General features: G+C 50.0%; 19 non-coding genes and 3 pseudogenes across 19 annotated transcripts; all 22 read right to left on the minus strand.

Annotated features, from left to right (window-relative positions):
• Positions 1-27: 27 nt before the first annotated feature.
• LOC148291391 (5S ribosomal RNA) lies at positions 28-146 on the minus strand. Its single transcript, XR_015826879.1, has one exon. It is a non-coding gene; the product is annotated as a 5S ribosomal RNA (ribosomal RNA).
• A 755-nt stretch (positions 147-901) lies between these two features.
• On the minus strand, positions 902-1,020 carry LOC148291392 (5S ribosomal RNA). The gene has a single exon (XR_015826828.1). It is a non-coding gene; the product is annotated as a 5S ribosomal RNA (ribosomal RNA).
• A 754-nt stretch (positions 1,021-1,774) lies between these two features.
• LOC148291393 (5S ribosomal RNA) lies at positions 1,775-1,901 on the minus strand (annotated as a pseudogene).
• A 753-nt stretch (positions 1,902-2,654) lies between these two features.
• Positions 2,655-2,773, minus strand: LOC148291394 (5S ribosomal RNA). The gene has a single exon (XR_015826789.1). It is a non-coding gene; the product is annotated as a 5S ribosomal RNA (ribosomal RNA).
• Positions 2,774-3,525: 752 nt separating this feature from the next.
• On the minus strand, positions 3,526-3,644 carry LOC148291395 (5S ribosomal RNA). Its single transcript, XR_015826914.1, has one exon. It is a non-coding gene; the product is annotated as a 5S ribosomal RNA (ribosomal RNA).
• A 754-nt stretch (positions 3,645-4,398) lies between these two features.
• LOC148291396 (5S ribosomal RNA) lies at positions 4,399-4,517 on the minus strand. Its single transcript, XR_015826823.1, has one exon. It is a non-coding gene; the product is annotated as a 5S ribosomal RNA (ribosomal RNA).
• Positions 4,518-5,270: 753 nt separating this feature from the next.
• LOC148291397 (5S ribosomal RNA) lies at positions 5,271-5,389 on the minus strand. The gene has a single exon (XR_015826802.1). It is a non-coding gene; the product is annotated as a 5S ribosomal RNA (ribosomal RNA).
• Positions 5,390-6,140: 751 nt separating this feature from the next.
• LOC148291398 (5S ribosomal RNA) lies at positions 6,141-6,259 on the minus strand. The gene has a single exon (XR_015827560.1). It is a non-coding gene; the product is annotated as a 5S ribosomal RNA (ribosomal RNA).
• Positions 6,260-7,013: 754 nt separating this feature from the next.
• LOC148291399 (5S ribosomal RNA) lies at positions 7,014-7,132 on the minus strand. Its single transcript, XR_015826926.1, has one exon. It is a non-coding gene; the product is annotated as a 5S ribosomal RNA (ribosomal RNA).
• Positions 7,133-7,886: 754 nt separating this feature from the next.
• LOC148291400 (5S ribosomal RNA) lies at positions 7,887-8,005 on the minus strand. Its single transcript, XR_015826773.1, has one exon. It is a non-coding gene; the product is annotated as a 5S ribosomal RNA (ribosomal RNA).
• Positions 8,006-11,123: 3,118 nt separating this feature from the next.
• Positions 11,124-11,242, minus strand: LOC148291401 (5S ribosomal RNA). The gene has a single exon (XR_015826937.1). It is a non-coding gene; the product is annotated as a 5S ribosomal RNA (ribosomal RNA).
• Positions 11,243-11,995: 753 nt separating this feature from the next.
• LOC148291402 (5S ribosomal RNA) lies at positions 11,996-12,114 on the minus strand. Its single transcript, XR_015826948.1, has one exon. It is a non-coding gene; the product is annotated as a 5S ribosomal RNA (ribosomal RNA).
• A 1,344-nt stretch (positions 12,115-13,458) lies between these two features.
• Positions 13,459-13,577, minus strand: LOC148291403 (5S ribosomal RNA). The gene has a single exon (XR_015826959.1). It is a non-coding gene; the product is annotated as a 5S ribosomal RNA (ribosomal RNA).
• Positions 13,578-14,330: 753 nt separating this feature from the next.
• LOC148291404 (5S ribosomal RNA) lies at positions 14,331-14,449 on the minus strand. Its single transcript, XR_015826970.1, has one exon. It is a non-coding gene; the product is annotated as a 5S ribosomal RNA (ribosomal RNA).
• Positions 14,450-15,792: 1,343 nt separating this feature from the next.
• LOC148291405 (5S ribosomal RNA) lies at positions 15,793-15,911 on the minus strand. The gene has a single exon (XR_015826981.1). It is a non-coding gene; the product is annotated as a 5S ribosomal RNA (ribosomal RNA).
• Positions 15,912-17,254: 1,343 nt separating this feature from the next.
• Positions 17,255-17,373, minus strand: LOC148291406 (5S ribosomal RNA). The gene has a single exon (XR_015827559.1). It is a non-coding gene; the product is annotated as a 5S ribosomal RNA (ribosomal RNA).
• Positions 17,374-18,716: 1,343 nt separating this feature from the next.
• On the minus strand, positions 18,717-18,835 carry LOC148291407 (5S ribosomal RNA; annotated as a pseudogene).
• Positions 18,836-19,589: 754 nt separating this feature from the next.
• Positions 19,590-19,708, minus strand: LOC148291408 (5S ribosomal RNA). Its single transcript, XR_015826992.1, has one exon. It is a non-coding gene; the product is annotated as a 5S ribosomal RNA (ribosomal RNA).
• Positions 19,709-20,460: 752 nt separating this feature from the next.
• LOC148291409 (5S ribosomal RNA) lies at positions 20,461-20,579 on the minus strand. The gene has a single exon (XR_015827003.1). It is a non-coding gene; the product is annotated as a 5S ribosomal RNA (ribosomal RNA).
• Positions 20,580-21,331: 752 nt separating this feature from the next.
• LOC148291410 (5S ribosomal RNA) lies at positions 21,332-21,450 on the minus strand (annotated as a pseudogene).
• Positions 21,451-22,202: 752 nt separating this feature from the next.
• Positions 22,203-22,321, minus strand: LOC148291411 (5S ribosomal RNA). The gene has a single exon (XR_015827014.1). It is a non-coding gene; the product is annotated as a 5S ribosomal RNA (ribosomal RNA).
• A 752-nt stretch (positions 22,322-23,073) lies between these two features.
• Positions 23,074-23,192, minus strand: LOC148291412 (5S ribosomal RNA). The gene has a single exon (XR_015826998.1). It is a non-coding gene; the product is annotated as a 5S ribosomal RNA (ribosomal RNA).
• Positions 23,193-23,400: the final 208 nt, after the last annotated feature.

Consider the following 23,400-nt stretch of genomic DNA (forward strand, 5'->3'; position numbering starts at 1 on the left):
TGAAACGTCAACAAGGCAAAAAAAGAAGGGATGCAACACGAGGACTTCCCAGGAGGTCACCCATCCTAGTACTACTCTCGCCCAAACTCGCTTAACTTCGGAGTTCTAATGGGATCCAGTGCATGTGAGTTGGTATGATCGCATCCGTTAGCTTATAACGCCTAAAAGTATATAAGCCAAGTTTGAGCCATGCCATATGACCATGGGTTGGCTATCCAACGCCCCCCGCATGAAATGGCATGGCCTGTCAGGCCTTGTCGTCCCCAAACCCTACCATATGTCGCGCGCAGGCCTGCCGAACTGCCGGTTCCGATCGGCTGTGGGGCCTACCTTACGATAATTGAACCAAAACAAAAAAAAACAAAAAAACTGACAACGTTAAGAACAACCCCAATAATTTCGGCAGTGGGCGTCGAGTCCTGTTGTTTTTTCGCTTTCGTTCGTTTGCGGTGCCCGATTAATTGGAGACGAGCTCCACGGGGTGATGTAGGACAGATGGTGTAAGTTATTGGAGAGGAGCTGGACCGACGCGCGTGCAACGGCAAATCGGGCAAACCGCTGATCTGGGCTCCGACCTCAGAATTGGGCCCACGAACCGTCGATTCGAAGGCAACGGCGTCGCGAGTAAAACTCATTGCATTGCCATGAGTCGTGGACTTTTTCGGGCATCCGACGTCGTTTACTCGCCCGAAATCCAGTTTTTGAAGTTTTTGGTAACTGTGTTATTTTCCTATTTTAATTCCTTCGTTAATCCTAGGCTTTCTAGGAGTATTTAATCATAGTGTGCCCCGATTGTCACGCTGAGCCACGGGTTCGTGATAAAACAAAGACATCCAGATGAATAAGATGACGGAAAGCAAACGCCCACGACAATTGAAACGTCAACAAGGCAAAAAAAGAAGGGATGCAACACGAGGACTTCCCAGGAGGTCACCCATCCTAGTACTACTCTCGCCCAAGCTCGCTTAACTTCGGAGTTCTGATGGGATCCGGTGCATGTGAGTTGGTATGATCGCATCCGTCTGCTTATAACGCCTAAAAGTATATAAGCCATGTTTGAGCCATGCCATATGACCATGGGTTGGCTATCCAACGCCCCCCGCATGAAATGGCATGGCCTGTGAGGCCTTGTCGTCGCCACCCCTACCATGTGTCGCGCGCAGGCCTGCCGAACTGCCGGTTCCGATCGGCTGTGGGGCCTACCTTACGATAATTGAACCAAAACAAAAAAAAACAAAAAAACTGACAACGTTAAGAACAACCCCAATAATTTCGGCAGTGGGCGTCGAGTCCTGTTGTTTTTTCGCTTTCGTTCGTTTGCGGTGCCCGGTTAATTGGAGACGAGCTCCACGGGGTGATGTAGGACAGATGGCGTAAGTTATTGGAGAGGAGCTGGACCGACGCGCGTGCAACGGCAAATCGGGCAAACCGCTGATCTGGGCTCCGACCTCAGAATTGGGCCCACGAACCGTCGATTCGAAGGCAACGGCGTCGCGAGTAAAACTCATTGCGTTGCCATGGGTCGTGGACTTTTTCGGGCATCCGACGTCGTTTACTAGCCCGAAATCCAGTTTTTGAAGTTTTTGGTAACTGTGTTATTTTCCTATTTTAATTCCTTCGTTAATCCTAGGCTTTCTAGGAGTATTTAATCATAGTGTGCCCCGATTGTCACGCTGCGCCACGGGGTCGTGATAAAACAAAGACATCCAGATGAATAAGATGACGGAAAGCAAACGCCCACGACAATTGAAACGTCAAGAAGGCAAAAAAAGAAGGGATGCAACACGAGGACTTCCCAGGAGGTCACCCATCCACCCATCCTAGTACTACTCTCGCCCAAACTCGCTTAACTTCGGAGTTCTGATGGGATCCGGTGCATGTGAGTTGGTATGATCGCATCCGTCTGCTTATAACGCCTAAAAGGATATAAGCCACGTTTGAGCCATGCCATATGACCATGGGTTGGCTATCCAACGCCCCCCGCATGAAATGGCATGGCCTGTCAGGCCTTGTCGTCGCCACCCCTACCATGTGTCGCGCGCAGGCCTGCCGAACTGCCGGTTCCGATCGGCTGTGGGGCCTACCTTACGATAATTGAACCAAAACAAAAAAAAACAAAAAAACTGACAACGTTAAGAACAACCCCAATAATTTCGGCAGTGGGCGTCGAGTCTGTTGTTTTTTCGCTTTCGTTCGTTTGCGGTGCCCGATTAATTGGAGACGAGCTCCACGGGGTGATGTAGGACAGATGGCGTAAGTTATTGGAGAGGAGCTGGACCGACGCGCGTGCAACGGCAAATCGGGCAAACCGCTGATCTGGGCTCCGACCTCAGAATTGGGCCCACGAACCGTCGATTCGAAGGCAACGGCGTCGCGAGTAAAACTCATTGCGTTGCCATGGGTCGTGGACTTTTTCGGGCATCCGACGTCGTTTACTAGCCCGAAATCCAGTTTTTGAAGTTTTTGGTAACTGTGTTATTTTCCTATTTTAATTCCTTCGTTAATCCTAGGCTTTCTAGGAGTATTTAATCATAGTGTGCCCCGATTGTCACGCTGCGCCACGGGGTCGTGATAAAACAAAGACATCCAGATGAATAAGATGACGGAAAGCAAACGCCCACGACAATTGAAACGTCAACAAGGCAAAAAAAGAAGGGATGCAACACGAGGACTTCCCAGGAGGTCACCCATCCTAGTACTACTCTCGCCCAAACTCGCTTAACTTCGGAGTTCTGATGGGATCCAGTGCATGTGAGTTGGTATGATCGCATCCGTCTGCTTATAACGCCTAAAAGTATATAAGCCACGTTTGAGCCATGCCATATGACCATGGGTTGGCTATCCAACGCCCCCCGCATGAAATGGCATGGCCTGTCAGGCCTTGTCGTCGCCACCCCTACCATGTGTCGCGCGCAGGCCTGCCGAACTGCCGGTTCCGATCGGCTGTGGGGCCTACCTTACGATAATTGAACCAAAACAAAAAAAAACAAAAAAACTGACAACGTTAAGAACAACCCCAATAATTTCGGCAGTGGGCGTCGAGTCTGTTGTTTTTTCGCTTTCGTTCGTTTGCGGTGCCCGATTAATTGGAGACGAGCTCCACGGGGTGATGTAGGACAGATGGCGTAAGTTATTGGAGAGGAGCTGGACCGACGCGCGTGCAACGGCAAATCGGGCAAACCGCTGATCTGGGCTCCGACCTCAGAATTGGGCCCACGAACTGTCGATTCGAAGGCAACGGCGTCGCGAGTAAAACTCATTGCATTGCCATGAGTCGTGGACTTTTTCGGGCATCCGACGTCGTTTACTAGCCCGAAATCCAGTTTTTGAAGTTTTTGGTAACTGTGTTATTTTCCTATTTTAATTCCTTCGTTAATCCTAGGCTTTCTAGGAGTATTTAATCATAGTGTGCCCCGATTGTCACGCTGCGCCACGGGGTCGTGATAAAAAAAGACATCCAGATGAATAAGATGACGGAAAGCAAACGCCCACGACAATTGAAACGTCAACAAGGCAAAAAAAGAAGGGATGCAACACGAGGACTTCCCAGGAGGTCACCCATCCTAGTACTACTCTCGCCCAAACTCGCTTAACTTCGGAGTTCTGATGGGATCCGGTGCATGTGAGTTGGTATGATCGCATCCGTTAGCTTATAACGCCTAAAAGTATATAAGCCACGTTTGAGCCATGCCATATGACCATGGGTTGGCTATCCAACGCCCCCCGCATGAAATGGCATGGCCTGTCAGGCCTTGTCGTCGCCACCCCTACCATATGTCGCGCGCAGGCCTGCCGAACTGCCGGTTCCGATCGGCTGTGGGGCCTACCTTACGATAATTGAACCAAAACAAAAAAAAACAAAAAAACTGACAACGTTAAGAACAACCCCAATAATTTCGGCAGTGGGCGTCGAGTCCTGTTGTTTTTTCGCCTTCGTTCGTTTGCGGTGCCCGGTTAATTGGAGACGAGCTCCACGGGGTGATGTAGGACAGATGGCGTAAGTTATTGGAGAGGAGCTGGACCGACGCGCGTGCAACGGCAAATTGGGCAAACCGCTGATCTGGGCTCCGACCTCAGAATTGGGCCCACGAACCGTCGATTCAAAGGCAACGGCGTCGTGAGTAAAACTCATCGCGTTGCCATGTGTCGTGGGCTTTTTCGGGCATCCGACGTCGTTTACTAGCCCGAAATCCAGTTTTTGAAGTTTTTGGTAACTGTGTTATTTTCCTATTTTAATTCCTTCGTTAATCCTAGGCTTTCTAGGAATATTTAATCATAGTGTGCCCCGATTGTCACGCTGCGCCAAGGGGTCGTGTTAAAACAAAGACATCCAGATGAATAAGATGACGGAAAGCAAACGCCCACGACAATTGAAACGTCAACAAGGCAAAAAAAGAAGGGATGCAACACGAGGACTTCCCAGGAGGTCACCCATCCTAGTACTACTCTCGCCCAAACTCGCTTAACTTCGGAGTTCTGATGGGATCCGGTGCGTGTGAGTTGGTGTGATCGCATCCGTTAGCTTTTAACGCCTAAAAGTATATAAGCCACGTTTGAGCCATGCCATATGACCATGGGTTGGCTATCCAACGCCCCCCGCATGAAATGGCATGGCCTGTCAAGCCTTGTCGTTGCCACCCTTACCATGTGTCGCGCGCAGGCCTGCCGAACTGCCGGTTCCGATCGGCTGTGGGGCCTACCTTACGATAATTGAACCAAAACAAAAAAAACAAAAAAACTGACAACGTTAAGAACAACCCCAATAATTTCGGCAGTGGGCGTCGAGTCCTGTTGTTTTTTCGCTTTCGTTCGTTTGCGGTGCCCGGTTAATTGGAGACGAGCTCCACGGGGTGATGTAGGACAGATGTCGTAAGTTATTGGAGAGGAGCTGGACCGACGCGCGTGCAACGGCAAATCGGGCAAACCGCTGATCTGGGCTCCGACCTCAGAATTGGGCCCACGAACCGTCGATTCGAAGGCAACGGCGTCGTGAGTAAAACTCATCGCGTTGCCATGTGTCGTGGGCTTTTTCGGGCATCCGACGTCGTTTACTAGCCCGAAATCCAGTTTTTGAAGTTTTTGGTAACTGTGTTATTTTCCTATTTTAATTCCTTCGTTAATCCTAGGCTTTCTAGGAGTATTTAATCATAGTGTGCCCCGATTGTCACGCTGCGCCAAGGGGTCGTGTTAAAGCAAAGACATCCAGATGAATAAGATGACGGAAAGCAAATGCCCACGACAATTGAAACGTCAACAAGGCAAAAAAAGAAGGGATGCAACACGAGGACTTCCCAGGAGGTCACCCATCCTAGTACTACTCTCGCCCAAACTCGCTTAACTTCGGAGTTCTGATGGGATCCGGTGCATGTGAGTTGGTGTGATCGCATCCGTTAGCTTATAACGCCTAAAAGTATATAAGCCACGTTTGAGCCATGCCATATGACCATGGGTTGGCTATCCAACGCCCCCCGCATGAAATGGCATGGCCTGTCAAGCCTTGTCGTCGCCACCCTTACCATGTGTCGCGCGCAGGCCTGCCGAACTGCCGGTTCCGATCGGCTGTGGGGCCTACCTTACGATAATTGAACCAAAACAAAAAAAACAAAAAAACTGACAACGTTAAGAACAACCCCAATAATTTCGGCAGTGGGCGTCGAGTCCTGTTGTTTTTTCGCTTTCGTTCGTTTGCGGTGCCCGGTTAATTGGAGACGAGCTCCACGGGGTGATGTAGGACAGATGGTGTAAGTTATTGGGGAGGAGCTGGACCGAAGCGCGTGCAACGGCAAATCGGGCAAACCGCTGATCTGGGCTCCGACCTCAGAATTGGGCCCACGAACCGTCGATTCGAAGGCAACGGCGTCGCGAGTAAAACTCATCGCGTTGCAATGAGTTGTGGGCTTTTTCGGGCATCCGACGTCGTTTACTAGCCCGAAATCCTGTTTTTGAAGTTTTTGGTAACTGTGTTATTTTCCTATTTTAATTCCTTCGTCAATCCTAGGCTTTCTAGGAGTATTTAATCATAGTGTGCCCCGATTGTCACGCTGCGCCAAGGGGTCGTGATAAAACAAAGACATCCAGATGAATAAGATGACGGAAAGCAAACCCACGACAATTTAAACGTCAACAAGGCAAAAAAAGAAGGGATGCAACACGAGGACTTCCCAGGAGGTCACCCATCCTAGTACTACTCTCGCCCAAACTCGCTTAGCTTCGGAGTTCTGATGGGATCCGGTGCATGTGAGTTGGTATGATCGCATCCGTTAGCTTATAACGCCTAAAAGTATATAAGCCACGTTTGAGCCATGCCATATGACCATGGGTTGGCTATCCAACGCCCCCCGCATGAAATGGCATGGCCTGTCAGGCCTTGTCGTCGCCACCCCTACCATGTGTCGCGCGCAGGCCTGCCGAACTGCCGGTTCCGATCGGCTGTGGGGCCTACCTTACGATAATTGAACCAAAACCAAAAAAAACAAAAAAACTGACAACGTTAAGAACAACCCCAATAATTTCGGCAGTGGGCGTCGAGTCCTGTTGTTTTTTCGCTTTCGTTCATTTGCGGTGCCCGGTTAATTGGAGACGAGCTCCACGGGGTGATGTAGGACAGATGGCGTAAGTTATTGGAGAGGAGCTGGACCGACGCGCGTGCAACGGCAAATCGGGCAAACCGCTGATCTGGGCTCCGACCTCAGAATTGGGCCCACGAACCGTCGATTCGAAGGCAACGGCGTCGCGAGTAAAACTCATTGCGTTGCCATGAGTCGTGGACTTTTTCGGGCATCCGACGTCGTTTACTAGCCCGAAATCCAGTTTTTGAAGTTTTTGGAAACTGTGTTATTTTCCTATTTTAATTCCTTCGTTAATCCTAGGCTTTCTAGGAGTATTTAATCATAGTGTGCCCCGATTGTCACGCTGTGCCACGGGGTCGTGATAAAACAAAGACATCCAGATGAATAAGATGACGGAAAGCAAACGCTCACGACAATTGAAACGTCAACATGGCAAAAAAAGAAGGGATGCAACACGAGGACTTCCCAGGAGGTCACCCATCCTAGTACTACTCTCGCCCAAACTCGCTTAACTTCGGAGTTCTGATGGGATCCGGTGCATGTGAGTTGGTATGATCGCATCCGTTAGCTTATAACGCCTAAAAGTATATAAGCCACGTTTGAGCCATGCCATATGACCATGGGTTGGCTATCCAACGCCCCCCGCATGAAATGGCATGGCCTGTCAGGCCTTGTCGTCGCCACCCCTACCATGTGTCGCGCGCAGGCCTGCCGAACTGCCGGTTCCGATCGGCTGTGGGGCCTACCTTACGATAATTGAACCAAAACCAAAAAAAACAAAAAAACTGACAACGTTAAGAACAACCCCAATAATTTCGGCAGTGGGCGTCGAGTCCTGTTGTTTTTTCGCTTTCGTTCATTTGCGGTGCCCGGTTAATTGGAGTCGAGCTCCACGGGGTGATGTAGGACAGATGGCGTAAGTTATTGGAGAGGAGCTGGACCGACGCGCGTGCAACGGCAAATCGGGCAAACCGCTGATCTGGGCTCCGACCTCAGAATTGGGCCCACGAACCGTCGATTCGAAGGCAACGGCGTCGCGAGTAAAACTCATTGCGTTGCCATGAGTCGTGGACTTTTTCGGGCATCCGACGTCGTTTACTAGCCCGAAATCCAGTTTTTGAAGTTTTTGGTAACTGTGTTATTTTCCTATTTTAATTCCTTCGTTAATCCTAGGCTTTCTAGGAGTATTTAATCAAAGTTTGCCCCGATTGTCACGCTGCGCCACGGGGTCGTGATAAAACAAAGACATCCAGATGAATAAGATGACGGAAAGCAAACGCTCACGACAATTGAAACGTCAACAAGGCAAAAAAAGAAGGGATGCAACACGAGGACTTCCCAGGAGGTCACCCATCCTAATACTACTCTCGCCCAAACTCGCTTAACTTCGGAGTTCTGATGGGATCCGGTGCATGTGAGTTGGTATGATCGCATCCGTTAGCTTATAACGCCTAAAAGTATATAAGCCACGTTTGAGCCATGCCATATGACCATGGGTTGGCTATCCAACGCCCCCCGCATGAAATGGCATGGCCTGTCAGGCCTTGTCGTCGCCACCCCTACCATGTGTCGCGCGCAGGCCTGCCGAACTGCCGGTTCCGATCGGCTGTGGGGCCTACCTTACGATAATTGAACCAAAACCAAAAAAAAAAAAAAAACTGACAACGTTAAGAACAACCCCAATAATTTCGGCAGTGGGCGTCGAGTCCTGTTGTTTTTTCGCTTTCGTTCATTTGCGGTGCCCGGTTAATTGGAGACGAGCTCCACGGGGTGATGTAGGACAGATGGCGTAAGTTATTGGAGAGGAGCTGGACCGACGCGCGTGCAACGGCAAATCGGGCAAACCGCTGATCTGGGCTCCGACCTCAGAATTGGGCCCACGAACCGTCGATTCGAAGGCAACGGCGTCGCGAGTAAAACTCATTGCGTTGCCATGAGTCGTGGGCTTTTTCGGGCATCCGACGTCGTTTACTAGCCCGAAATCCAGTTTTTGAAGTTTTTGGTAACTGTGTTATTTTCCTATTTTAATTCCTTCGTTAATCCTAGGCTTTCTAGGAGTATTTAATCATAGTGTGCCCCGATTGTCACGCTGCGCCAAGGGGTCGTGATAAAACAAAGACATCCAGATGAATAAGATGACGGAAAGCAAACGCCCACGACAATTGAAACGTCAACAAGGCAAAAAAAGAAGGGATGCAACACGAGGACTTCCCAGGAGGTCACCCATCCCAGTACTACTCTCGCCAAAACTGACAACGTTAAGAACAACCCCAATAATTTCGGCAGTGGGCGTCGAGTCCTGCTGTTTTTTCGCTTTCGTTCGTTTGCGGTGCCCGGTTAATTGGAGACGAGCTCCACGGGGTGATGTAGGACAGATGGCGTAAGTTATTGGAGAGGAGCTGGACCGACGCGCGTGCAACGGCAAATCGGGCAAACCGCTGATCTGGGCTCCGACCTCAGAATTGGGCCCACGAACCGTCGATTCGAAGGCAACGGCGTCGCGAGTAAAACTCATTGCGTTGCCCTGAGTCGTGGGCTTTTTCGGGCATCTGACGTCGTTTACTAGCCCGAAATCCAGTTTTTGAAGTTTTTGGTAACTGTGTTATTTTCCTATTTTAATTCCTTCGTTAATCCTAGGCTTTCTAGGAGTATTTAATCATAGTGTGCCCCGATTGTCACGCTGCGCCAAGGGGTCGTGATAAAACAAAGACATCCAGATGAATAAGATGACGGAAAGCAAACGCCCACGACAATTGAAACGTCAACAAGGCAAAAAAAGAAGGGATGCAACACGAGGACTTCCCAGGAGGTCACCCATCCTAGTACTACTCTCGCCAAAACTGACAACGTTAAGAACAACCCCAATAATTTCGGCAGTGGGCGTCGAGTCTTGCTGTTTTTTCGCTTTCGTTCGTTTGCGGTGCCCGGTTAATTGGAGACGAGCTCCACGGGGTGATGTTGGACAGATGGCGTAAGTTATTGGAGAGGAGCTGGACCGACGCGCGTGCAACGGCAAATCGGGCAAACCGCTGATCTGGGCTCCGACCTCAGAATTGGGCCCACGAACCGTCGATTCGAACGCAACGGCGTCGCGGGTAAAACTCATTGCGTTGCCTTGAGTCGTGGGCTTTTTCGGGCATCCGACGTCGTTTACTAGCCCGAAATCCAGTTTTTGAAGTTTTTGGTAACTGTGTTGTTTTCCTATTTTAATTCCTTCGTTAATCCTAGGCTTTCTAGGAGTATTTAATCATAGTGTGCCCCGATTGTCACGCTGCGCCAAGGGGTCGTGATAAAACAAAGACATCCAGATGAATAAGATGACGGAAAGCAAACGCCCACGACAATTGAAACGTCAACAAGGCAAAAAAAGAAGGGATGCAACACGAGGACTTCCCAGGAGGTCACCCATCCCAGTACTACTCTCGCCAAAACTGACAACGTTAAGAACAACCCCAATAATTTCGGCAGTGGGCGTCGAGTCCTGCTGTTTTTTCGCTTTCGTTCGTTTGCGGTGCCCGGTTAATTGGAGACGAGCTCCACGGGGTGATGTAGGACAGATGGCGTAAGTTATTGGAGAGGAGCTGGACCGACGCGCGTGCAACGGCAAATCGGGCAAACCGCTGATCTGGGCTCCGACCTCAGAATTGGGCCCACGAACCGTCGATTCGAAGGCAACGGCGTCGCGAGTAAAACTCATTGCGTTGCCTTGAGTCGTGGGCTTTTTCGGGCATCCGACGTCGTTTACTAGCCCGAAATCCAGTTTTTGAAGTTTTTGGTAACTGTGTTATTTTCCTATTTTAATTCCTTCGTTAATCCTAGGCTTTCTAGGAGTATTTAATCATAGTGTGCCCCGATTGTCACGCTGCGCCAAGGGGTCGTGATAAAACAAAGACATCCAGATGAATAAGATGACGGAAAGCAAACGCCCACGACAATTGAAACGTCAACAAGGCAAAAAAAGAAGGGATGCAACACGAGGACTTCCCAGGAGGTCACCCATCCTAGTACTACTCTCGCCAAAACTGACAACGTTAAGAACAACCCCAATAATTTCGGCAGTGGGCGTCGAGTCCTGCTGTTTTTTCGCTTTCGTTCGTTTGCGGTGCCCGGTTAATTGGAGACGAGCTCCACGGGGTGATGTAGGACAGATGGCGTAAGTTATTGGAGAGGAGCTGGACCGACGCGCGTGCTACGGCAAATCGGGCAAACCGCTGATCTGGGCTCCAACCTCAGAATTGGGCCCACGAACCGTCGATTCGAAGGCAACGGCGTCGCGAGTAAAACTCATTGCGCTGCCATGAGTCGTGGGCTTTTTCAGGCATCCGACGTCGTTTACTAGCCTGAAATCCAGTTTTTGAAGTTTTTGGTAACTGTGTTATTTTCCTATTTTAATTCCTTCGTTAATCCTAGGCTTTCTAGGAGTATTTAATCATAGTGTGCCCCGATTGTCACGCTGCGCCAAGGGGTCGTGATAAAACAAAGACATCCAGATGAATAAGATGACGGAAAGCAAACGCCCACGACAATTGAAACGTCAACAAGGCAAAAAAAGAAGGGATGCAACACGAGGACTTCCCAGGAGGTCACCCATCCTAGTACTACTCTCGCCCAAACTCGCTTAACTTCGGAGTTCTGATGGGATCCGGTGCATGTGAGTTGGTATGATCGCATCCATTAGCTTATAACGCCTAAAAGTATATAAGCCACGTTTGAGCCATGCCATATGACCATGGGTTGGCTATCCAACGCCCCCCGCATGAAATGGCATGGCCTGTCAAGCCTTGTCGTCGCCACCCCTACCACGTGTCGCGCGCAGGCCTGCCGAACTGCCGGTTCCGATCGGCTGTGGAGCCTACCTTACGATAATTGAACCAAAACAAAAAAAACAAAAAAACTGACAACGTTAAGAACAACCCCAATAATTTCGGCAGTGGGCGTCGAGTCCTGTTGTTTTTTCGCTTTCGTTCGTTTGCGGTGCCCGGTTAATTGGAGACGAGCTCCACGGGGTGATGTAGGACAGATGGCGTAAGTTATTGGAGAGGAGCTGGACCGACGCGCGTGCAACGGCAAATCGGGCAAACCGCTGATCTGGGCTCCGACCTCAGAATTGGGCCCACGAACCGTCGATTCGAAGGCAACGGCGTCGCGAGAAAAACTCATTGCGCTGCCATGAGTCGTGGGCTTTTTCGGGCATCCGACGTCGTTTACTAGCCCGAAATCCAGTTTTTGAAGTTTTTGGTAACTGTATTATTTTCCTATTTTAATTCCTTCGTTAATCCTAGGCTTTCTAAGAGTATTTAATCATAGTGTGCCCCGATTGTCACGCTGCGCCAAGGGGTCGTGATAAAACAAAGACATCCAGATGAATAAGATGACGGAAAGCAAACGCCCACGACAATTGAAACGTCAACAAGGCAAAAAAAGAAGGGATGCAACACGAGGACTTCCCAGGAGGTCACCCATCCTAGTACTACTCTCGCCCAAACTCGCTTAACTTCGGAGTTCTGATGGGATCCGGTGCATGTGAGTTGGTATGATCGCATCCATTAGCTTATAACGCCTAAAAGTATATAAGCCACGTTTGAGCCATGCCATATGACCACGGGTTGGCTATCCAACGCCCCCCGCATCAAATGGCATGGCCTGTCAAGCCTTGTCGTCGCCACCCCTACCACGTGTCGCGCGCAGGCCTGCCGAACTGCCGGTTCCGATCGGCTGTGGGGCCTACCTTACGATAATTGAACCAAAACAAAAAAAACAAAAAAACTGACAACGTTAAGAACAACCCCAATAATTTCGGCAGTGGGCGTCGAGTCCTGCTGTTTTTTCGCTTTCGTTCGTTTGCGGTGCCCGGTTAATTGGAGACGAGCTCCACGGGGTGATGTAGGACAGATGGCGTAAGTTATTGGAGAGGAGCTGGACCGACGCGCGTGCAACGGCAAATCGGGCAAACCGCTGATCTGGGCTCCGACCTCAGAATTGGGCCCACGAACCGTCGATTCGAAGGCAACGGCGTCGCGAGTAAAACTCATTGCGTTGCCATGAGTCGTGGGCTTTTTCGGGCATCCGACGTCGTTTACTAGCCCGAAATCCAGTTTTTGAAGTTTTTGGTAACTGTATTATTTTCCTATTTTAATTCCTTCGTTAATCCTAGGCTTTCTAGGAGTATTTAATCATAGTGTGCCCCGATTGTCACGCTGCGCCAAGGGGTCGTGATAAAACAAAGACATCCAGATGAATAAGATGACGGAAAGCAAACGCCCACGACAATTGAAACATCAACAAGGCAAAAAAAGAAGGGATGCAACACGAGGACTTCCCAGGAGGTCACCCATCCTAGTACTACTCTCGCCAAAACTGACAACGTTAAGAACAACCCCAATAATTTCGGCAGTGGGCGTCGAGTCCTGCTGTTTTTTCGCTTTCGTTCGTTTGCGGTGCCCGGTTAATTGGAGACGAGCTCCACGGGGTGATGTAGGACAGATGGCATAAGTTGTTGGAGAGGAGCTGGACCGACGCGCGTGCAACGGCAAATCGGGCAAACCGCTGATCTGGGCTCCGACCTCAGAATTGGGCCCACGAACCGTCGATTCGAAGGCAACGGCGTCGCGAGTAAAACTCATTGCGCTGCCATGAGTCGTGGGCTTTTTCGGGCATCCGACGTCGTTTACTAGCCCGAAATCCAGTTTTTGAATTTTTTGGTAACTGTTTTATTTTCCTATTTTAATTCCTTCGTTAATCCTAGGCTTTCTAGGAGTATTTAATCATAGTGTGCCCCGATTGTCACGCTGCGCCAAGGGGTCGTGATAAAACAAAGACATCCAGATGAATAAGATGACGGAAAGCAAACGCCCACGACAATTGAAACGTCAACAAGGCAAAAAAAGAAGGGATGCAACACGAGGACTTCCCAGGAGGTCACCCATCCTAGTACTACTCTCGCCCAAACTCGCTTAACTTCGGAGTTCTGATGGGATCCGGTGCATGTGAGTTGGTATGATCGCATCCGTTAGCTTATAACGCCTAAAAGTATATAAGCCACGTTTGAGCCATGCCATATGACCATGGGTTGGCTATCCAACGCCCCCCGCATCAAATGGCATGGCCTGTCAAGCCTTGTCGTCGCCACCCCTACCACGTGTCGCGCGCAGGCCTGCCGAACTGCCGGTTCCGATCGGCTGTGGGGCCTACCTTACGATAATTGAACCAAAACAAAAAAAACAAAAAAACTGACAACGTTAAGAACAACCCCAATAATTTCGGCAGTGGGCGTCGAGTCCTGCTGTTTTTTCGCTTTCGTTCGTTTGCGGTGCCCGGTTAATTGGACACGAGCTCCACGGGGTGATGTAGGACAGATGGCGTAAGTTATTGGAGAGGAGCTGGACCGACGCGCGTGCAACGGCAAATCGGGCAAACCGCTGATCTGGGCTCCGACCTCAGAATTGGGCCCACGAACCGTCGATTCGAAGGCAACGGCGTCGCGAGTAAAACTCATTGCGCTGCCATGAGTCGTGGGCTTTTTCGGGCATCCGACGTCGTTTACTAGCCCGAAATCCAGTTTTTGAAGTTTTTGGTAACTGTATTATTTTCCTATTTTAATTCCTTCGTTAATCCTAGGCTTTCTAGGAGTATTTAATCATAGTGTGCCCCGATTGTCACGCTGCGCCAAGGGGTCGTGATAAAACAAAGACATCCAGATGAATAAGATGACGGAAAGCAAACGCCCACGACAATTGAAACGTCAACAAGGCAAAAAAAGAAGGGATGCAACACGAGGACTTCCCAGGAGGTCACCCATCCTAGTACTACTCTCGCCCAAACTCGCTTAACTTCGGAGTTCTGATGGGATCCGGTGCATGTGAGTTGGTATGATCGCATCCGTTAGCTTATAACGCCTAAAAGTATATAAGCCACGTTTGAGCCATGCCATATGACCATGGGTTGGCTATCCAACGCCCCCCGCATCAAATGGCATGGCCTGTCAAGCCTTGTCGTCGCCAGCCCTACCACGTGTCGCGCGCAGGCCTGCCGAACTGCCGGTTCCGATCGGCTGTGGAGCCTACCTTACGATAATTGAACCAAAACAAAAAAACAAAAAAACTGACAACGTTAAGAACAACCCCAATAATTTCGGCAGTGGGCGTCGAGTCCTGTTGTTTTTTCGCTTTCGTTCGTTTGCGGTGCCCGGTTAATTGGAGACGAGCTCCACGGGGTGATGTAGGACAGATGGCGTAAGTTATTGGAGAGGAGCTGGACCGACGCGCGTGCAACGGCAAATCGGGCAAACCGCTGATCTGGGCTCCGACCTCAGAATTGGGCCCACGAACCGTCGATTCGAAGGCAACGGCGTCGCGAGTAAAACTCATTGCGCTGCCATGAGTCGTGGGCTTTTTCGGGCATCCGACGTCGTTTACTAGCCCGAAATCCAGTTTTTGAAGTTTTTGGTAACTGTATTATTTTCCTATTTTAATTCCTTCGTTAATCCTAGGCTTTCTAGGAGTATTTAATCATAGTGTGCCCCGATTGTCACGCTGCGCCAAGGGGTCGTGATAAAACAAAGACATCCAGATGAATAAGATGACGGAAAGCAAACGCCCACGACAATTGAAACGTCAACAAGGCAAAAAAAGAAGGGATGCAACACGAGGACTTCCCAGGAGGTCACCCATCCTAGTACTACTCTCGCCAAAACTGACAACGTTAAGAACAACCCCAATAATTTCGGCAGTGGGCGTCGAGTCCTGCTGTTTTTTCGCTTTCGTTCGTTTGCGGTGCCCGGTTAATTGGACACGAGCTCCACGGGGTGATGTAGGACAGATGGCGTAAGTTATTGGAGAGGAGCTGGACCGACGCGCGTGCAACGGCAAATCGGGCAAACCGCTGATCTGGGCTCCGACCTCAGAATTGGGCCCACGAACCGTCGATTCGAAGGCAACGGCGTCGCGAGTAAAACTCATTGCGCTGCCATGAGTCGTGGGCTTTTTCGGGCATCCGACGTCGTTTACTAGCCCGAAATCCAGTTTTTGAATTTTTTGGTAACTGTATTATTTTCCTATTTTAATTCCTTCGTTAATCCTAGGCTTTCTAGGAGTATTTAATCATAGTGTGCCCCGATTGTCACGCTGCGCCAAGGGGTCGTGATAAAACAAAGACATCCAGATGAATAAGATGACGGAAAGCAAACGCCCACGACAATTGAAACGTCAACAAGGCAAAAAAAGAAGGGATGCAACACGAGGACTTCCCAGGAGGTCACCCATCCTAGTACTACTCTCGCCCAAACTCGCTTAACTTCGGAGTTCTGATGGGATCCGGTGCATGTGAGTTGGTATGATCGCATCCGTTAGCTTATAACGCCTAAAAGTATATAAGCCACGTTTGAGCCATGCCATATGACCATGGGTTGGCTATCCAACGCCCCCCGCATGAAATGGCATGGCCTGTCAAGCCTTGTCGTCGCCACCCCTACCACGTGTCGCGCGCAGGCTTGCCGAACTGCCGGTTCCGATCGGCTGTGGAGCCTACCTTACGATAATTGAACCAAAACAAAAAAACAAAAAAACTGACAACGTTAAGAACAACCCCAATAATTTCGGCAGTGGGCGTCGAGTCCTGTTGTTTTTTCGCTTTCGTTCGTTTGCGGTGCCCGGTTAATTGGAGACGAGCTCCACGGGGTGATGTAGGACAGATGGCGTAAGTTATTGGAGAGGAGCTGGACCGACGCGCGTGCAACGGCAAATCGGGCAAACCGCTGATCTGGGCTCCGACCTCAGAATTTGGCCCACGAACCGTCGATTCGAAGGCAACGGCGTCGCGAGTAAAACTCATTGCGCTGCCATGAGTCGTGGGCTTTTTCGGGCATCCGACGTCGTTTACTAGCCCGAAATCCAGTTTTTGAAGTTTTTGGTAACTGTATTATTTTCCTATTTTAATTCCTTCGTTAATCCTAGGCTTTCTAGGAGTATTTAATCATAGTGTGCCCCGATTGTCACGCTGCGCCAAGGGGTCGTGATAAAACAAAGACATCCAGATGAATAAGATGACGGAAAGCAAACGCCCACGACAATTGAAACGTCAACAAGGCAAAAAAAGAAGGGATGCAACACGAGGACTTCCCAGGAGGTCACCCATCCTAGTACTACTCTCGCCAAAACTAACAACGTTAAGAACAACCCCAATAATTTCGGCAGTGGGCGTCGAGTCCTGCTGTTTTTTCGCTTTCGTTCGTTTGCGGTGCCCGGTTAATTGGAGACGAGCTCCACGGGGTGATGTAGGACAGATGGCGTAAGTTATTGGAGAGGAGCTGGACCGACGCGCGTGCAACGGCAAATCGGGCAAACCGCTGATCTGGGCTCCGACCTCAGAATTGGGCCCACGAACCGTCGATTCGAAGGCAACGGCGTCGCGAGTAAAACTCATTGCGCTGCCATGAGTCGTGGGCTTTTTCGGGCATCCGACGTCGTTTACTAGCCCGAAATCCAGTTTTTGAATTTTTTGGTAACTGTATTATTTTCCTATTTTAATTCCTTCGTTAATCCTAGGCTTTCTAGGAGTATTTAATCATAGTGTGCCCCGATTGTCACGCTGCGCCAAGGGGTCGTGATAAAACAAAGACATCCAGATGAATAAGATGACGGAAAGCAAACGCCCACGACAATTGAAACGTCAACAAGGCAAAAAAAGAAAGGATGCAACACGAGGACTTCCCAGGAGGTCACCCATCCTAGTACTACTCTCGCCCAAACTCGCTTAACTTCGGAGTTCTGATGGGATCCGGTGCATGTGAGTTGGTATGATCGCATCCGTTAGCTTATAACGCCTAAAAGTATATAAGCCACGTTTGAGCCATGCCATATGACCATGGGTTGGCTATCCAACGCCCCCCGCATTAAATGGCATGGCCTGTCAAGCCTTGTCGTCGCCACCCCTACCACGTGTCGCGCGCAGGCTTGCCGAACTGCCGGTTCCGATCGGCTGTGGAGCCTACCTTACGATAATTGAACCAAAACAAAAAAACAAAAAAACTGACAACGTTAAGAACAACCCCAATAATTTCGGCAGTGGGCGTCGAGTCCTGTTGTTTTTTCGCTTTCGTTCGTTTGCGGTGCCCGGTTAATTGGAGACGAGCTCCACGGGGTGATGTAGGACAGATGGCGTAAGTTATTGGAGAGGAGCTGGACCGACGCGCGTGCAACGGCAAATCGGGCAAACCGCTGATCTGGGCTCCGACCTCAGAATTGGGCCCACGAACCGTCGATTCGAAGGCAACGGCGTCGCGAGTAAAACTCATTGCGCTGCCATGAGTCGTGGGCTTTTTCGGGCATCCGACGTCGTTTACTAGCCCGAAATCCAGTTTTTGAAGTTTTTGGTAACTGTATTATTTTCCTATTTTAATTCCTTCGTTAATCCTAGGCTTTCTAGGAGTATTTAATCATAGTGTGCCCCGATTGTCACGCTGCGCCAAGGGGTCGTGATAAAACAAAGACATCCAGATGAATAAGATGACGGAAAGCAAACGCCCACGACAATTGAAACGTCAACAAGGCAAAAAAAGAAGGGATGCAACACGAGGACTTCCCAGGAGGTCACCCATCCTAGTACTACTCTCACCAAAACTGACAACGTTAAGAACAACCCCAATAATTTCGGCAGTGGGCGTCGAGTCCTGCTGTTTTTTCGCTTTCGTTCGTTTGCGGTGCCCGGTTAATTGGAGACGAGCTCCACGGGGTGATGTAGGACAGATGGCGTAAGTTATTGGAGAGGAGCTGGACCGACGCGCGTGCAACGGCAAATCGGGCAAACCGCTGATCTGGGCTCCGACCTCAGAATTGGGCCCACGAACCGTCGATTCGAAGGCAACGGCGCCGCGACTAAAACTCATAGCGTTGCCATGAGTCGTGGGCTTTTTCGGGCATCCGACGTCGTTTACTAGCCCGAAATCCAGTTTTTGACGTTTTTGGTAACTGTGTTATTTTCCTATTTTAATTCCTTCGTTAATCCTAGGCTTTCTAGGAGTATTTAATCATGGTGTGCCCCGATTGTCACGCTGCGCCAAGGGGTCGTGATAAAACAAAGACATCCAGATGAATAAGATGACGGAAAGCAAACGCCCACGACAATTGAAACGTCAACAAGGCAAAAAAAGAAGGGATTCAACACGAGGACTTCCCAGGACGTCACCCATCCTAGTACTACTCTCGCCCAAACTCGCTTCACTTCGGAGTTCTGATGGGATCCGGTGCATGTGAGTTGGTATGATCGCATCCGTTAGCTTATAACGCCTAAAAGTATATAAGCCACGTTTGAGCCATGCCATATGACCATGGGTTGGCTATCCAACGCCCCCCGCATGAAATGGCATGGCCTGTCAAGCCTTGTCGTCGCCACCCCTACCACGTGTCGCGCGCAGGCCTGCCGAACTGCCGGTTCCGATCGGCTGTGGGGCCTACCTTACGATAATTGAACCAAAACAAAAAAAACAAAAAACTGACAACGTTAAGAACAACCCCAATAATTTCGGCAGTGCGCGTCGAGTCCTGCTGTTTTTTCGCTTTCGTTCGTTTGCGGTGCCCGGTTAATTGGAGACGAGCTCCACGGGGTGATGTAGGACAGATGGCGTAAGTTATTGGAGAGGAGCTGGACCGACGCGCGTGCAACGGCAAATCGGGCAAAAACCGCTGATCTGGGCTCCGACCTCAGAATTGGGCCCACGAACCGTCGATTCGAAGGCAACGGCGCCGCGAGTAAAACTCATTGCGTTGCCATGAGTCGTGGGCTTTTTCGGGCATCCGACGTCGTTTACTAGCCCGAAATCCAGTTTTTGAAGTTTTTGGTAACTGTGTTATTTTCCTATTGTAATTCCTTCGTTAATCCTAGGCTTTCTAGGAGTATTTAATCATAGTGTGCCCGGATTGTCACGCTGCGCCAAGGGGTCGTGATAAAACAAAGACATCCAGATGAATAAGATGACGGAAAGCAAACGCCCACGACAATTGAAACGTCAACAAGGCAAAAAAAGAAGGGATGCAACACGAGGACTTCCCAGGAGGTCACCCATCCTAGTACTACTCTCGCCCAAACTCGCTTAACTTCGGAGTTCTGATGGGATCCGGTGCATGTGAGTTGGTATGATCGCATCCGTTAGCTTATAACGCCTAAAAGTATATAAGCCACGTTTGAGCCATGCCATATGACCATGGGTTGGCTATACAACGCCCCCCGCATGAAATGGCATGGCCTGTCAAGCCTTGTCGTCGCCACCCCTACCATGTGTCGCGCGCAGGCCTGCCGAACTGCCGGTTCCGATCGGCTGTGGGGCCTACCTTACGATAATTGAACCAAAACAAAAAAAACAAAAAACTGACAACGTTAAGAACAACCCCAATAATTTCGGCAGTGGGCGTCGAGTCCTGCTGTTTTTTCGCTTTCGTTCGTTTGCGGTGCCCGGTTAATTGGAGACGAGCTCCACGGGGTGATGTAGGACAGATGGCATAAGTTATTGGAGAGGAGCTGGACCGACGCGCGTGCAACGGCAAATCGGGCAAACCGCTGATCTGGGCTCCGACCTCAGAATTGGGCCCACGAACCGTCGATTCGAAGGCAACGGCGCCGCGACTAAAACTCATTGCGTTGCCATGAGTCGTGGGCTTTTTCGGGCATCCGACGTCGTTTACTAGCCCGAAATCCAGTTTTTGAAGTTTTTGGTAACTGTGTTATTTTCCTATTGTAATTCCTTCGTTAATCCTAGGCTTTCTAGGAGTATTTAATCATAGTGTGCCCGGATTGTCACGCTGCGCCAAGGGGTCGTGATAAAACAAAGACATCCAGATGAATAAGATGACGGAAAGCAAACGCCCACGACAATTGAAACGTCAACAAGGCAAAAAAAGAAGGGATGCAACACGAGGACTTCCCAGGAGGTCACCCATCCTAGTACTACTCTCGCCCAAACTCGCTTAACTTCGGAGTTCTGATGGGATCCGGTGCATGTGAGTTGGTATGATCGCATCCGTTAGCTTATAATGCCTAAACGTATATAAGCCACGTTTGAGCCATGCCATATGACCATGGGTTGGCTATCCAACGCCCCCCGCATGAAATGGCATGGCCTGTCAAGCCTTGTCGTCGCCACCCCTACCACGTGACGCGCGCAGGCCTGCCGAACTGCCGGTTCCGATCGGCTGTGGGGCCTACCTTACGATAATTGAACCAAAACAAAAAAAACAAAAAACTGAAAACGTTAAGAACAACCCCAATAATTTCGGCAGTGGGCGTCGAGTCCTGCTGTTTTTTCGCTTTCGTTCGTTTGTGGTGCCCGGTTAATTGGAGACGAGCTCCACGGGGTGATGTAGGACAGATGGCGTAAGTTATTGGAGAGGAGCTGGACCGACGCGCGTGCAACGGCAAATCGGGCAAACCGCTGATCTGGGCTCCGACCTCAGAATTGGGCCCACGAACCGTCGATTCGAAGGCAACGGCGCCGCGACTAAAACTCATTGCGTTGCCATGAGTTGTGGGCTTTTTCGGGCATCCGACGTCGTTTACTAGCCCGAAATCCAGTTTTTGAAGTTTTTGGTAACTGTGTTATTTTCCTATTTTAATTCCTTCGTTAATCCTAGGCTTACTAGGAGTATTTAATCATAGTGTGCCCCGATTGTCACGCTGCGCCAAGGGGTCGTGATAAAACAAAGACATCCAGATGAATAAGATGACGGAAAGCAAACGCCCACGACAATTGAAACGTCAACAAGGCAAAAAAAGAAGGGATGCAACACGAGGACTTCCCAGGACGTCACCCATCCTAGTACTACTCTCGCCCAAACTCCCTTAACTTCGAAGTTCTGATGGGATCCGGTGCATGTGAGTTGGTATGATCGCATCCGTTAGCTTATAACGCCTAAAAGTATATAAGCCACGTTTGAGCCATGCCATATGACCATGGGTTGGCTATCCAACGCCCCCCGCATGAAATGGCATGGCCTGTCAAGCCTTGTCGTCGCCACCCCTACCACGTGTCGCGCGCAGGCCTGCCGAACTGCCGGTTCCGATCGGCTGTGGGGCCTACCTTACGATAATTGAACCAAAACAAAAAAAACAAAAAACTGACAACGTTAAGATCAACCCCAATAATTTCGGCAGTGGGCGTCGAGTCCTGCTGTTTTTTCGCTTTCGTTCGTTTGCGGTGCCCGGTTAATTGGAGACGAGCTCCACGGGGTGATGTAGGACAGATGGCGTAAGTTATTGGAGAGGAGCTGGACCGACGCGCGTGCAACGGCAAATCGGGCAAACCGCTGATCTGGGCTCCGACCTCAGAATTGGGCCCACGAACCGTCGATTCGAAGGCAACGGCGCCGCGACTAAAACTCATTGCGTTGCCATGAGTCGTGGGCCTTTTCGGGCATCCGACGTCGTTTACTAGCCCGAAATCCAGTTTTTGAAGTTTTTGGTAACTGTGTTATTTTCCTATTGTAATTCCTTCGTTAATCCTAGGCTTTCTAGGAGTATTTAATCATAGTGTGCCCGGATTGTCACGCTGCGCCAAGGGGTCGTGATAAAACAAAGACATCCAGATGAATAAGATGACGGAAAGCAAACGCCCACGACAATTGAAACGTCAACAAGGCAAAAAAAGAAGGGATGCAACACGAGGACTTCCCAGGAGGTCACCCATCCTAGTACTACTCTCGCCCAAACTCGCTTAACTTCGGAGTTCTGATGGGATCCGGTGCATGTGAGTTGGTATGATCGCATCCGTTAGCTTATAACGCCTAAACGTATATAAGCCACGTTTGAGCCATGCCATATGACCATGGGTTGGCTATCCAACGCCCCCCGCATGAAATGGCATGGCCTGTCAAGCCTTGTCGTCGCCACCCCTACCACGTGACGCGCGCAGGCCTGCCGAACTGCCGGTTCCGATCGGCTGTGGGGCCTACCTTACGATAATTGAACCAAAACAAAAAAAACAAAAAACTGAAAACGTTAAGAACAACCCCAATAATTTCGGCAGTGGGCGTCGAGTCCTGCTGTTTTTTCGCTTTCGTTCGTTTGTGGTGCCCGGTTAATTGGAGACGAGCTCCACGGGGTGATGTAGGACAGATGGCGTAAGTTATTGGAGAGGAGCTGGACCGACGCGCGTGCAACGGCAAATCGGGCAAACCGCTGATCTGGGCTCCGACCTCAGAATTGGGCCCATGAACCGTCGATTCGAAGGCAACGGCGCCGCGACTAAAACTCATTGCGTTGCCATGAGTTGTGGGCTTTTTCGGGCATCCAACGTTGTTTACTAGCCCGAAATCCAGTTTTTGAAGTTTTTGGTAACTGTGTTATTTTCCTATTTTAATTCCTTCGTTAATCCTAGGCTTTCTAGGAGTATTTAATCATAGTGTGCCCGGATTGTCACGCTGCGCCAAGGGGTCGTGATAAAACAAAGACATCCAGATGAATAAGATGACGGAAAGCAAACGCCCACGACAATTGAAACGTCAACAAGGCAAAAAAAGAAGGGATGCAACATGAGGACTTCCCAGGAGGTCACCCATCCTAGTACTACTCTCGCCCAAACTCGCTTAACTTCGGAGTTCTAATGGGATCCGGTGCATGTGAGTTGGTATGATCGCATCCGTTAGCTTATAACGCCTAAAAGTATATAAGCCACGTTTGAGCCATGCCATATGACCATGGGTTGGCTATCCAACGCCCCCCGCATGAAATGGCATGGCCTGTCAAGCCTTGTCGTCGCCACCCCTACCACGTGTCGCGCGCAGGCCTGCCGAACTGCCGGTTCCGATCGGCTGTGGGGCCTACCTTACGATAATTGAACCAAAACAAA

This window comes from Prunus avium, chromosome 8 (genome assembly GCF_965620075.1).
Source record: "Prunus avium chromosome 8, drPruAviu1.hap1.1, whole genome shotgun sequence".
NCBI classification, from domain to species: domain Eukaryota; kingdom Viridiplantae; phylum Streptophyta; class Magnoliopsida; order Rosales; family Rosaceae; genus Prunus; species Prunus avium.